The following is a 15113-nucleotide window of genomic DNA, read 5'->3' on the forward strand; positions in this document are numbered from 1 at the left end:
TGTTGTGGTTCAATAATGAGTCAGTCAGCAAGCTGTAAGTTTTCAGTGATATGGGCATAGATACTGAACTGCATGTGAAGAATGCGCTTCTGTCATTCGGCTATCTGAGGGTCTGAGAGGCCGAGAAGTGCACCCTTCAAACAACAAAGGAGATCAGAATTAAAAAGAGGGCTATCAAACTTAAGCTGGAGGATACAGAAACCTGAAACAATGTTAGCTATAGACATCTCGAGTTTTAACTTTGAATGGAGGTTAAACAGGTCAAATCGAACTCTTTAACCACATTTTTCTGAAAATATTAAACTTGTAGCTTTTGTTACAATTTTCTTTGAAACTAATACATCTATTACGATGAAACTTGGTACAGAAATTAGTTACATCACCGTCATTAAAAAGCACTATACTTGCAGTAAACAGATAAAAGGTGTGACAAATATTTAGATGTTATTAACTTTAAACGCCAATGTTTAGGTCACACGCTTATCGGTGTACTTCCTCTGAGGAAACAATGCTACTGTCATACAAGTAACGGACATTGAAGAAAATATTTCAGCTTATGCACTTTTCAAATTTGGTTCGTTTTGAGCAGATAGTGATCTTGAGAAGTATGTCAGGCTGAACAAGTACTAAAGGAAAACAACAGTATTTTTTCTTGACTTCCTTTTTTAAATTCATTATTTTAACTGATATAATAGTTTGACTACAGAATATGTTATCTGTAAAGTGAAAAAGAAGTTATGGGATTAAAACGTAAAATCCCTGAAATGGCATCAGTTAAACTTTTTTTGAATTTGTAACATTAATATTCGTCTTTTGTATGACATCCTTCTACTGTCATTTCCGTCTTCACGTTTGCTGCCTGTGCCTTTCGTGTGTTAAAATGTATGTATCGATGTAAATGTACTGGTGCTAACAATTATCTATGTTATACTAGTGATGACTTTAGTTTCATCATTTCTTTTTTAACATTAATCTCTCTTATGTTATTAACAGATTACCAAGTAATAACTGTTTTGAGAGAAGTTTGTACAGCCACCACTGTTGTCATCTAACAGAGATAACAACGAATTGAAACCCAATTGCCCATTGCGAAATAAATTATCACACTTGAAATGTTTTAAAGATTCACGGTCACAAAAGTCCGAAACCAAGACACTTATTCCCGAAACTTCCACTGTCTTGTGAACTGAAGCTCTTCAGTTTATTGTCAGTTTAACTTTCCAGCAGAATTATAAAAAAAAGAAGAAAACAGGCAAGGCATCTTCAGTAGCCAGATTTTGACTAAGTAGCAGCAGAGTACACAGTGTCCTACATTGCTCGATAGTGCTCCAAGAGAAAATACTCTGGAAAATGGAACGATATACTGGAAGCTAAGGCTGAAGCTGTTATCTGGATACTAAATATCGATATAACTCTGTGAATGTGTAGTACTGTATCAAAGTTATTTTTGCAAATAACTGGTGGTTTGAATTAACTGATTTTGTTCAATTTGTGATTTTTTTTTCTTCAAAATTTGCGACTGGTAAGTTCTTAATTTGGAACTTTTAGATCTTAGTCTGCCACAAGAAATATAAATAAGTAACAAAGAAATTTCCACATAGTCGTAATAAAATTACGGTTTCGCTTGCAGAACTAAATTTTTGTTGCCATAAACAAGTGAATATTTGGTGCTGTTCTGGATTAGGCAAACTTACTTTATTAGCTTTGAAATAACCGTTAACACAAACTGACACTCAACTGTCAAAGTGAACAAAACAACAAAGTAATGAATCAGAAAAAGGAAAGAATAAACATAGATCATTGGCTGAACCAAAGCTGATCTTGCACGGAACCGTCACTTGTGCATAGCACTACACATACACTAGCTTTCATATGCTTCTGTGTGCATGTCTGAAGGAATTATAGACTCAGTTATTTACTTTGCAACTGCAAAGATCGAAAGCTGCATGTGTAAATTATCGGCTGAATGAGAGCTTCAGTTTCTGGTAAAGTAATTGATAGCTAAAATTGCTCAAACTGGTTCTACAATTTTATCAAGAAACAATCCCAGATGAACAGCCAGAAGCGATAGTAAAGACGCTTCCAGTTTTGTATACAGAACAGTTTAAATAACATATGGAGAGATACTTCATGGGAACACGGGTTTCGAGAAATGAAATCATGCGTAGACGCAGGTAACCTTTTACAGAATTTGTAAATAGTGAGTTGTAAAAGTACTACAACTACCATGTTTTTCTTTTCCAATTGTGTCATGTAGTTTCTAATAAATTTTCCGTGAAAAATGTGCACTACTTCCGCCATATTTCGATCACCAAATCTGATTACAGATACAAGGGAAAAAAACAATGAATGAAACTAGAAGCTTGGATTTTTGACATTTTGTTGCTCAGCGGTGGACAAGATTAGCAGGCTCAAGATGATTAAATAGGTTTTCGGCACCTAATTAGACGACAATTTACGAGCTGTGAATGAGGTTATAGGTCTCTGCAAACAGTTGTTGAAAAGCTTTGTAGGTGTATCGTTCTTTTTATTCCTTAAATCGTTATGCGTGTCTTGAAGTTTTCAAGGTAACGGGAACCTCTACGGGACACATGCCCAGAGAGCGTCTGATGTCAGCGTTATGAAATTTGGTTCTAGTAAATAGGTGGACCACTCCATTCGCTAGAGCGGCTACATGATTAACTATCTCATTAACATGACAGATTCTTTGAGGATGAAATATGTTCGTGAAATGGAGTCAGGGTCCATTGCACCATGTAGTAGCCATACCTTTTCCTTCTCGCATCATATTGTGACGGTCTCTTACTCCACGCCTGTTGTAACTGTCTTGATTCTGTACGTTTTATCGATTTCATGTTCCTCAAGACTACACGCCATTTTCTATGCACAACAGTTTTATCTAAGAACATGAACCAGCCGGTGGTTCTGTTGACAATGTTCAATACTCCAGTGCCGTCTTGGCTGGTAGAAGAGGAAGGAGATGGGGAGGGAGATGGGGAGGGGCGGAGGGGGAGGGAGCGGAACGAAGTGCACGATATTTAGAGCATATGGTAACACAGACCTGTGCAAACGGTAAGAGAGGAAGATTGAAACACTTTTTTTCCAGTAAAATGGGACTACTGGGAAGCGAATATTTCAGTTAAATTATGAAGCCACAATTTTATTAATAGGGCTTCTTCCAATAAACAGAATTTTTCAGTGATGTGACTGGATTGTCAATGTGAAAATTCTCTAACGTTGAATTTGCCACAGTGGCCAAAACGTCGGAGAATTTTACACACTAACAGCGCTGTCACATTCCATGAATAATTTAAACGACTGTGACTACTGCAGCGCAAGCCTGCTCTCACGTAGAATTTATTTCAGTTGTGAAAAAAATCTTTGAGAATGATATGAGAACTAAGAAGGAGAAGATGCCAACCGCTTGCTGTTTTCCTTTATTTCCTTCGAACAACGGTAAATTCTTGCTGTGAAACCTGGTGAAATTGAAGATGGCCTTCCAAAAATTGCTCCTGATTTTTTTTATCTCATGATGATCCTGAAATACACGAAGCCCGTTTTTGTTGTCTACGAGAACGTAACGTGCGTATATGAAATTTGATGCTCTACTTGTGGTTCCATAACCACTCTAACTCCAGATCTATGCTTCGTAATCTCCGTTAAATTCTCTTTATTTTCTCTATAACCGATAAGCACAGTTAGCTGTATGTATTGAACCTATGTCAAAACTGTAAAATAAATGAAAATAATTGTTCAGTCTATTGATATTGTTAGTTCTCAGTATAGCTGATCTAATATTTGTGCCAAGCTGTTGGCAGTACGGGTGACCCAAGCTAAATAAATAAAAAGTCGTAGTTGGAAGTTGAGAATCGATTGTTGTTCTGGTAGGAGAGAACGGACAGGACATAGAGGAGTATTGAAGGGGATACACAATGAGATAGCTGGGTACACGAATTGGATGTAAGAGAGAGCAAGATATGGATTTTTTTCATACAAAATGCGGTCTATTTCCTTTTATGGATGAAACAACAGTGTAATTATCGCTACAAGCTCAAGACAACATTGAAGAGAGAAATACTTTTAAACTATTTTAGTTGATTAATCTTTTTGTTATTGCTACATGCATTACTTTTAGTTCATGCCATGCGAAGTTGAACACTCATTTAAAGAATTAAATCAGTTCTTTTTTTGCCAGCCGGGGTGGCCGAGCAGTTCTAGGCGCTACAGTATGGAACCTTGCGACCGCTACAATCGCAGGTTCGAATTCTGCCTCGGTCATGGATGTATGTGTGTAGTTCTAAGTTCTAGGGGACTGCTGACCTCATTAGTTAAGTCCCATAGTGCTCAGAGCCATTTGAACCTATTTGGAAGTTCTGTATTTTTTTCCTAGTAGACAGGGTTTGACAAGCTGCAAATGAATCTGAATAACGTATGCCATTATTTGGTTTTTCCTTTCCTTTCCACCCCGTAGCACCAGACTTCTTGAAGGTTATCGACAAACGAAAGAAAGTCACAGGTATGATAATCAATCTTAATTCAACTTATTTCTTGTATATATCAAATCAGTTTGCCAATGAAAGCTAAACAATTATAAATTATTTCTGTTTGAGCCGTGTTTAACTTGACTTGCAAACCATCTTGTTCATATAGGTTATCTGAATCATTTTATTGTTACTATTTTTCACGATACAAGGTGTAACGGGTATAAGTGCACATATTTTCATATGTCGTACCTTAATATGCACATACATCATTGAGTTATTTGTCTCCATGTCGAGCAGTCTTCCCACAAACAAATCACAAAATTTATTACCTCATGTTTTCCTCACAGTTGTACTACATATGTCAGTATAGACTGACCGTTTTGCATCCTCACATCTACACTTCAATGTCCGACCTGCTGCCTAGGGGAGAAATAACCGTTATGTCTTGCTCTTGCCACTTTCACTTGGAGGTACTACCCAACCTAAAACTATACTCCTTTTCGTAGGTATAATTATCAATTTGCAATTTACTTGATTATTTTTGTAATGTTGTAAACCGTTCTGAGTCGGCAATAGAAATTTCTGCACTTATATCCATTACACCCTGAACATTTCTACCAGGATTCAGTCAGCTCTCGTACGAATTATGAATGCTATCTGTTTTGGTAATGGGGATGGGCTAAGAAACCATTCTGATTAGTAATGCAAAACATAATGTTAAGGAGACACAGCAATCTGTAAAATTTACTACAAATTAAATAATGTTGATTGCAGTACAATCCATTAGGAACAACTGTTGGATTGCATTGCGATCAAGACAATATTGTAATAATTATTAAAGAAATGTTTAATTTACTTTCTTGACCTTATTTAGAACTACTGTAGCTGGAATCCCTACATTTTTTGTCGCTATGCAAGCTGACTAATTTAAATGTCTCTTGCTCCACATTAAAATCACGTTATACTCTATTCCATCACTTTTTCTAAATCATTGTGTTTAAACTGGCGGAAAATGAGGCCCTAATTATTTAGAAATCATAGTTGATGTTATTCTTTTCTTGGCTGCTGAAGGGCAATCACAGGTAGACATTCATCGGAAAATGAAGAAAGTGTGTGGGATAGCAAATCTGTCGAAAACCATCGTTGGAGACTGGAGCGACAAGTCCAGTGCTGGTCGCGATTCGACGCAAGACGCCGGTCGATCTGGGAGGGCGCCTCAACTGTTGGAGAAACTCGAGCACCCGTCATATAATCCTGAAGTTTCTGGATGCGAGTATCACTACTTCGATCCATTACAAAAGGCCTTGAAGAGTCAACGATTCCTGTCGGACGAAGAATAATGAACGGCAGCAAAACGGCAACTGGAATATCATCGACGTACCGCTGTGCTATACGGGTGCTGCGGATGGCAAACAAATGGAACCTGCTATGAAAAGAAATGGCACCCCAGACCATCGCTCCTCGTTGTCTGGACACGTGGTAGGAGACACGTTGGTATCCCACTGCTGTTTGGGAAACGAGGTGGGGGGAGTGTCTTCAAATACGTCTTTGTTTGTCTTCTGGGTTCAGTTCGAATTGGGGCGTTTCACTGAAGACAATTCAATTCCACTCAGTGAGATTCTAGGGTGAAGACATGTCTGCAGACACCCCAGACAGAGGTGGGATACCAACCTGATTGTCGCCCACCACACATCCTGACAATCCTGACATTCTGACAATCATTTCTTTTTATAGTATGGTATATCGACGACATTGTTTGCCAATTTGGTTGCCGTTCCTTGGATTGCATTTCAGCAAGTCTGGCACAGTATCCCTTCTGAAGGGTATCCAACAACACTATCAGTCAATGCAAGCCGAATAACTGCTTGCTTAAGTGTCAGCGGTGGACTAACGCTTTATTGACTTGTTCAGTTCATAAAACTTCCTCTCGTGAAAAAATCATCCAATTTTTCTGAAATTCTAATAATTTATTTGCTGGTGTATATACATGAGATCTACCGATTTCCGCTCCATTCTGATAATTTCTCCGTGGTGTACCGTGTTCCGTTTTTTTCCCTAAAATGTATGTTTCTGTTCGCTGATGACACTAGTCTGGTACCGAAGGCAATGTTTCAAATAATGCAGTTTATGTAATAGGCTGATAGTTCATGCAAAAGAAATTCATGTTAAATCTCAGTAACAGTCAGTTTTTACAGATTCTAACACACAACTCAATTAAAACTGGTATTCTGATACCACAGAATGGGCACATGATTAGCAAGTCAGAGAGATGGTAAGGTGTCAGGAAAAGCCCACGTTCAAGATCTTATTTAAAAACCGAATGCTACTATTAGAACAGTCCAACATGAAAATTACTTTACTCTGCTTGACTTCATTCGCTTATGACGTAGAGGACTATATTCTGCAAAAATTCAACGGACATTTTTGACTCAGAAAAAGGCAACTCAAACAATGTGTAGCGTAAGTTTATCAACATCTTGTCGACCTGTCTTCAGGAGTCTCAGTATATTTTCTTCATATATGTCTCCATTGACGTTATTTGTTTTTAACAACATGAACTTATTCTCAAGAACTAGCAGCTTTCACTCAGATGGTACTAGGCAGAAATCCAGTCTGCATTTGGATCGCACCTCCTCTTGTGCAGAAAGACCTACAGTACTCTCCAACATTCTTTTTCAGCAAGGCAGCAAAAGAATTAAAAATGCTTAGCAGTATTTCTCGCAGTTTCAAGTCTAAATTGTAGTAGGTTGTCTCTGCCATTTCCGACAGGAGTTTCGCTGACGTCAGCATCAACACTTTCTTATCATCATCAGCATTTTATTATGTTGTTACAAGTAAGAAACGAGGGTTACTGTATTTTCCGCTACCTAATTCTGACTAGTTCTCAAACTCACACATCTGTCGACTTCCCATACGCCAAAATCATCGTAAGTAGAAGACTTTTTTTAGGACTTGCGGCGCGGTAGAGAATACGAAAAAAATATTCTTGTATATAACCCTTATTAAGTTCTAGATATACATTTGCAAACACAGAAAACAACTCCTTGTTTCTTTTTGCTTGATGTTATTTTAATAACATCCTGCTTAATATTTAACCTGACCACAAGTTATTTCGTGGAAACATCAATGCCGAATCATTGTGTGGTATTTCATGAAGGAGGCAACCAGACTTCCGGCACGTACAAGAAGGCATCTCTCACGACTTCACGCTGCTACCCTCGTCTAAGAGACGCCACAATTTTACTTGTAGCTCATGTGTATTGGGAGAGAATACCGCAGCGTTAGTAATCCATATGAAGCATATCTTACAAATCACACCACACAAGTAACAAAACAACTCGAGGTAAGTGGATGAAATGCATCTCAGTGAGTTTTTTTTGTACCCCTTTAGTCCTACGTATAAAAATAGCAGTTTAACTAGTGATGGACGCCTACTAGTTTGTGCCACAATACGCTCATAGCTGAGATCAGAATAGAACCTATGGCTCACTCTGTACGCCATTGTTTATTAGACACCAACAAACAGTATTTACAAAGTGATCCTTTGTACCTTGTGCCAGTCACTTCCATATAGTATCAGTTAAAGAATAACATATAAAACATCTACTGTGCGTTGGGAACGCGCCAAACGGGCCAGAGTGCAGCCATCCGGTATCTTTAGAGCATAAAAAGATGCTTGACAGCGACAATCGATCAGTCTTCTGTGGTTGTGGAAAGTGAAAACACGGATTTCACCAAACTGCTAAGCTATTAGGACAGAAGACGAAGCCAGCTGATGAATGCTTTGGTTTGTGCTTAGTCTTGGAGAGCGTGGTAAATCTTGTACTGAAATTGGCAACATAACTAACACCGGAAATGGTATGCCTCTTAGCAAGACTAATTTAAATATGCCTGCACCTATTACAGAGCCGTTTTGCGACAATATTGTGCCAGTTAAAATGTGTAATCAAGTGGACTGTTAGGAGTGATTAGTAGACAGATGCTAAGAGTAATGCTATGGAAGGAGATTTGTGGCTCATTTAACTATTATCTACGTAGTAAATTTTCCATGTTCGTCAGTGCGAGACAGGGTGTTAAGACAAAGCAGTCATTTCTCTTACTAGGGAATGACAATGTGACCGCAAGAGGGATATTAGAAAAAATTGGCAAGAAAGCACTGGAAAGTATTTCGAAGAAACAGAAAAATCCGATGGCTATACCCAATAAACTGTAATTAGGAGGCGATAAGATGAACGTTCTAATGGTAGAGTAGCCAATAATATTGGGGAAGATTTGAGTAAACAACTATTACTTTTTGGATTTGGACACAACCCAACATTTTGCGCGAATTTTCAATAACACAGAAGCCAGGTACGAATAGGGTCGTCTTCAAAGGGGCAGAGAATCGGCCATTATACTTTTCCTGAGAATGATTCACCAGAGTTTTCAATGCGTGTGGAAAACCCTGAGGATTTAGCTGCAGCACGTAACGTTGCCACACATTAATAAGAATTAGATAGGACAACAAAACTGCATAATGAGCGAAAGATATTTAGGTCTGGTAAAGAAAATTTCAATCTAATGAACTGAGAGTAAATCGAAGAAATATGAAAATAGAATTGATGATAAAGAAGTAAATTAAATTAAGGAATTCTGCTACCTAGGCAGCAAACTAATCTATGACAGACAGAACAAGAAGACTATAAAAAGGAGACTTGCACCGGCAGAAAGGGCATTCCTGGCCAAGAGAACTCTACTAGTATCAAATATAGGCCTTAATTTGAGGAATGTGCGTTTGGAGCACGGCCTTGTATGGGAGTGAAGCATGAACTACGGGAAGAGCAGAACGAAATTAATAGAAACAATTGAGACGCGGTTCTACAGAAGAATGTTGAAAACTGGTGGCCGGCTAAGGTAAATAATGAGGAGTATACCTGTAGCATCGGCGAGGAAAGGAATGTATAGGAAAAACTGACAAGAAAAAAGGATAGAATGATACGACGTCTGTTAAATCATCAGGATATAACTTTCATGGTAAAAGGGCGAGATGTAGAGGGTAAAAACTGTAGAGAAAGACAAAGATTCGAATACATCCAGCAAATAACTGAGGAAGTAGGTTGCAGTTGTTAATCTGAGATGAAAAGTTTGGCATAGGAGAGGAATTTGGGGTGGGCACATCAAACCGGTCAGAAGCCTGGTGTCTGAAAAAAAAGAAGAAAAAACTGAAAGAATGTTACTGTGGGGACATTTGAAGGCACAATGTCGCCAAACAAAACGGTATAATTGCCAGTGCTTTGGGCATAAGGCTCAGAATCGTGAACATACGAAGAAAGGCATATAAAATGGGAAATGGAAAAAGTTAAACACGAATAGGAATGTTTCTTCCATCGGGAAGTGTTCTTGTAGACCAAACCACTGTAAAATCGTAGTCAGAGACGGACTGTTGCTTGATACCTTGGGTGAATAAGAAGAAGTACAAATTTCTAGTAGATACTGGGGCTCATGTATCGTTTGTGAGTCTCTTACACATCATGGACAAAAGGAGACTAGCAACTCCGAAATTCAAAAATGGCTCTGAGCACTATGCGACTTAACTTCTGAGGTCATCAGTGGACTAGAACCTAGAACTAATTAAACCTAACTAACTTAAGGACATTGCACACATCCATGCCTGAGGCAGGATTCGAACCTGCGACCGAAGCGGTCGCGCGGTTTCAGACTGTAACGCCTAGAACCGGTCGGCCACTCCGACCGGCCACCCAAATACAGATTGTGGATATAATAGGAGGTAGCAGGCTAGATTCATTCGGGACAAAACAGCTCACGTTTAAGCAGGAAACACATGTTCTCGTGAGCAAATACAAGTGTTGTCAACTGTGAAGCAGGGATTTTCTACAACATTTGGATTAGATTTTCTGGTTAGGCATCACACTAAAATCGACTTTTGGCAGCTAGTAGCTGAATTCAGTGGGAATTTGTTTCTGATGGGTACAGCAGTTGCAATTTTCTTTACATCACAAGGTTCACCGATCACTAAGCAAGTACTAAATAAACTGTACAAGATTATAAAAAACAGTTCTGCATGAAAGAGTACCAGCAGGTACAGTTAAGCTAATTTGAATTACTGAAATGTCAATGCACCAATACAAGCTTTATGTTAAGGTCTTTCTAGTAACGAAATTTTGGATGAAGAGGATTCTTTTAAATGAAGAAGTACAGCAAGTGCTAGGGAAATAAATCATCAGATAATTGTGCCAATAAGCCTGGATAATTTTGAATTGGACGAAGACATTCTTCTGAAGGGGTTGGTAATAGCTATACTAGATGTATTCGATGAAGAAGACATTTATGGAGCAGTGATATAGAACATGGTCAAGGAAACCGTCAGCACATCCGTAATGCGTGGTAAAGTCAGTGATTTAGAGTGTAACGATCAGTCGGTTATGGAGTCATTATTAGCTCAATACAAATCTTCATTTGATTCAGAAGGTCTATAGCAAGCCACACTCATTACACTGCTTTGGATTTCAATGGACAATCATACATCACCAAAGGCAACACTGGTTACTGAAGCAGTTCCAGTCACTAATAGAACTGTTCACAAATCCACAGGTTGAGCAGGGCATAATAAAACACAGTATGTCAGAAAGGTAGGCCTAAAAAAGTATTTACAACAGCCCCTGATCACAACCAATGCCGCAGAATGCCTTTTGGGTTAAACAACATACCTGTAACATTTCAGCACTTGGTCGTTGGAGCTGTTTGAGGCTTAGATCCGAAAAAATGCGTGGTCTATTTGGATGACATAAGTGTTCTGCCAAAAGGCATGTTTTCACATGGTAATTCTCTAGGCTGTCCGGTCTTCTGCCATCCTCTTCAGGTCTGCATAATTTCCTCTTTCCTCTATGTCGTCTATCATCTTTTATCTCCTTTAGATGAACAAGCAAAATGCCTAAGAGAACTATTTCACAGATTAGGAGGAGCCCGTCTCATGTTGGGCACTGACAGATGTCTCAGATTAATTACCTTCAGCATATTATTGGGCTAGATGAAGTGAGGACAGATCCTCACCACACTTGAGCTCTGTGTGATACTGCGGTTTTACAGACAGTAAAACAGTTACAGTCATTCCTTGGATTAGCAAATTATTACCGAAAATTCGTCAAAGTGTTTGCAGAAATTGCACAGCCATTGACTAGATTACTGAAAAAAAGGGGTTACATTTCATTCAACATCAGACTGTCAGACACGATTTCAAAATTTAAAAGAGATGTTAACTTCAGATCCTGCATTAGCTTTTCCTGATTTTACCAAAGAATTTATACTACCATCTGATTTAAGCAATACTTCGCTAGGTGTCATTTGAAGTCGAAATGGAGATGGTCAGGAACATCTACTAGGATATGTGTCTTGCCACCTGGACGAGACTGAGCACAACTATTCGTTTACGGGAAAAGAGATGTTAGCTTTAATATAGATTCTGCCATATTTCCATTGTTATTTATATGATCATAAATTCAAAGTGTTACATCAAGAAAGTAAGGGGACGGGAAATTGAAATTTTCTAAGACTGAACAGAATAACATTGTTCAGGCACACGAAAGTATCAACATGGCAGGCGCCAGGCGTAAACATTTCGATATGGTTATTCAGTCACCAAGAGTGCGACATGATCAATTCTGAGTGCGAGTGAGCCCGGGGGAAAAGGGTTAGACGAGCAAAGACCAATCTACCCTCGTTCCTCCAGTAACATTATGTAAGAAGCGCAAAGGAGGACACAGAAACGCCCATCAGGGGTTTGGCAAAGCAGTTAAGACACTGAAACGAATTGGTTAAGCAAACTAGAAGAACGGAAGGCTTCTGACAACTTGTAAAGAGCAGAACTGATTTTCCTTGAAATCGTAAATCCTCCCCCCTCTAGGCTACAGACAGTCGATAAAGATCGACGGCATTCATGTCATTCGTACTCGATTCTCTTACTATCGTAACATCTTCTGTATGTTCCAGTCTCAGTCAGACTCCTCCCGCCTTATGGGATAATCACCAATCCATAGCCACAGATGATACAAGCCAGCCTCCAGTACCAGCCATCGTCTGTGGCACAAACTTCTCTAAAGCTTACCTAGCAAACTGGCAGGCCACGATCAGCATTCAACATGACCTCACAGTATCTCATCATGGTCCAACTGATGGGAGAATATGAACAGTGACCTTGGAGGAACAGAATAATCTCAGAACGGCGTATGAGGCACAAAGCACACATGCCATAGTCACCGAGCAGAGCTTCTGTGGGGTGTTCCTTCCACACCACTATCGGCAAAGAAGTCACCAGCCTAAGGATAGTCCTGATGCAGCGAGATACGGCGGCCTCGGTCAGCCACTGGGTTTATCCGACTTCCAAAGTCACCAGCTGTCGTCAAAAATACGGAGACGAGATGCATTCAGAGATGTAATGGATTAATATTTGATCAGTACTAGTCTCACATAGTGCCACTCACCTCCAAACATGCCCAGTCCCACTACATCTAATATTTTTTCCGTGGTATTACCGGAAAACTCCTCCTAAGGAGTCCCCCTTCCAACATATTTGGGTGAAACGCGATGCCACTTAGAAACAACAGCAAATTTAGGAATTCCAGACATGTTCGTTTAAGGTGGGATTAGTCTGACTATCGCCTAGATACTCGTCGAGCGTCCAGTCGAGTACACGTTCAAGATGTGTGAAAGGTAAGTGATGATATCTTTGATCCTAACCGTAATTGTTAACTTTACTCTCCAATGTTGTTGAGTACATGCATGTAAAAGATATACCATTGTAAAATCGTATGGTTATAAAGATCCTTTTGAAAATTCCTTCAGGGTGTGTAGAGCGAAATTAGCAGTTTGGTAAGGAACCAGTCTGCAGAAATGTAGCATTTGGATATGAAATAAATTTGAAGACTGGATCACTTTCAAATCTCCCACTTCACGTTACACACACAACTCAGATGAGTTCGTTGTCATCAGTATCTATTATGATTATAACACCACATACTATTTTCATTCGACAACAACAACGTCTTCGACAGACTGTTAGGCTCGCTGCATGGAGGGATGATGTGCTGGGGTCACCACACTCTCGCCTTTGAAAAGGGCGTTTTTCGTCACATACACTGCTGCCCATTACAATTGAAGTGATAAAGTGCTATTCATTGGAAAAATATCTTATACTAGAACGGACATGTCATTACATTTTCATGCAATTTGGGTGCATAGATCCTGAGAAACGAGTATCAATAACAACCACCTCTGACCGTAATAACGTCCTTGATACGCCTGGGCATTGAGTCAAACAGAGCTTGGGTGGTGTGTACAGGTACAGCTGTCCATGCAGCTTCAACACGATACCACAGTTCATGAAGAGTAGTGACTGGCGTATTGTGACGAGCCAGTTGCTCGGCCACCATTGACCAGACGTTTTCAATTGGTGAGAGATCCGGAGAATGTGCTGGCCAGGACAGCAGTCGAACATTTTCTCTATCCAGAAAGGTCCGCACAGGACCAGCTATAACCGGTCGTTCATTATCCTGCTGAAATGTAGTTTTTCGCAGGGATCGAGTGAAGGGTAGAGCCACGGGTCGTAACACATCTGAAATGTAACGTCCACTGTTCAAAGTACCGCCAATGCGAGCAAGAGGAGACCGAGACGTGTAACCAATGGCACCCCATACCATCACGCCGGGTGATACGCCAGTATGGCGATGACGAATACACGCTTCCGATGTGCGATCACCGCGATGCCGCCAAACACGGATGCGACCATCATGATGCTGTAAACAGAACCTGGAGTCATCCGAAAAAATGACGTTTTGTCATTCGTGCATCCAGATTAGTCGTTGAGTACACCATCACAGGCGCTCCTGTGTGTGATGCAGCGTCAAGGGTAACCACAGCCATGGTCACGGAGCTAATAGTCCATGCTGCTGCAAAGGTCGTCGAACTGTTCGTGCAGATGGTTGTTGTCTTGCAAATGTCCCCATCTGTTGAATCAGGGATCGAGACATGCCTGCAGGATCCGTTACAGCCATGTGGATAAGATGCCTGTCATCTCGACTGCTGGTGATATGAGGCCGTTGGGGTTCAGCAGTGTTCCGCATTACCCTCCTGAACCCACCGATTCCATATTGTGCTAACAGTCATTGGATCTCGACCAACGCGAGCAGCAATGTCGCGACACGATAAACCGCAATCGCGATAGGCTACAATCCGACCTTTATCAAAGTCGGAAAAGTGATGGTACGCATTTCTCATCCTTACACGAGGCATCACAACAACGTTTCACGAGACAACGCTGGTAAACTGCTGATTGTGTATGAGAAATCGGTTGGAAATTTTCGTCAAGTCAGCACGTTGCAGGTGTCGCAACCGGCGCCGACCTCGTGTGAATACTCTGAAAAGCTAATCATTTGCATATCACAGCATCTTCTTCCTGTCGGTTAAGTTTCGAGTCTGTACCACGTCATGGTGCAGTAATTTTAATGGCCAGTAGTGTAGAATCCGATGACGAGCACTCGAAATATCGTCCACCTGATGGGCTCCTGTAGAGCACATAGGTGGACCTCTTTGTCTCCACAGTGTGTGTACCGTAGAACGGGAGATTTGAAAGTGTTC

Source organism: Schistocerca gregaria, chromosome 4 (genome assembly GCF_023897955.1).
Source record: "Schistocerca gregaria isolate iqSchGreg1 chromosome 4, iqSchGreg1.2, whole genome shotgun sequence".
NCBI lineage: Eukaryota > Metazoa > Arthropoda > Insecta > Orthoptera > Acrididae > Schistocerca > Schistocerca gregaria.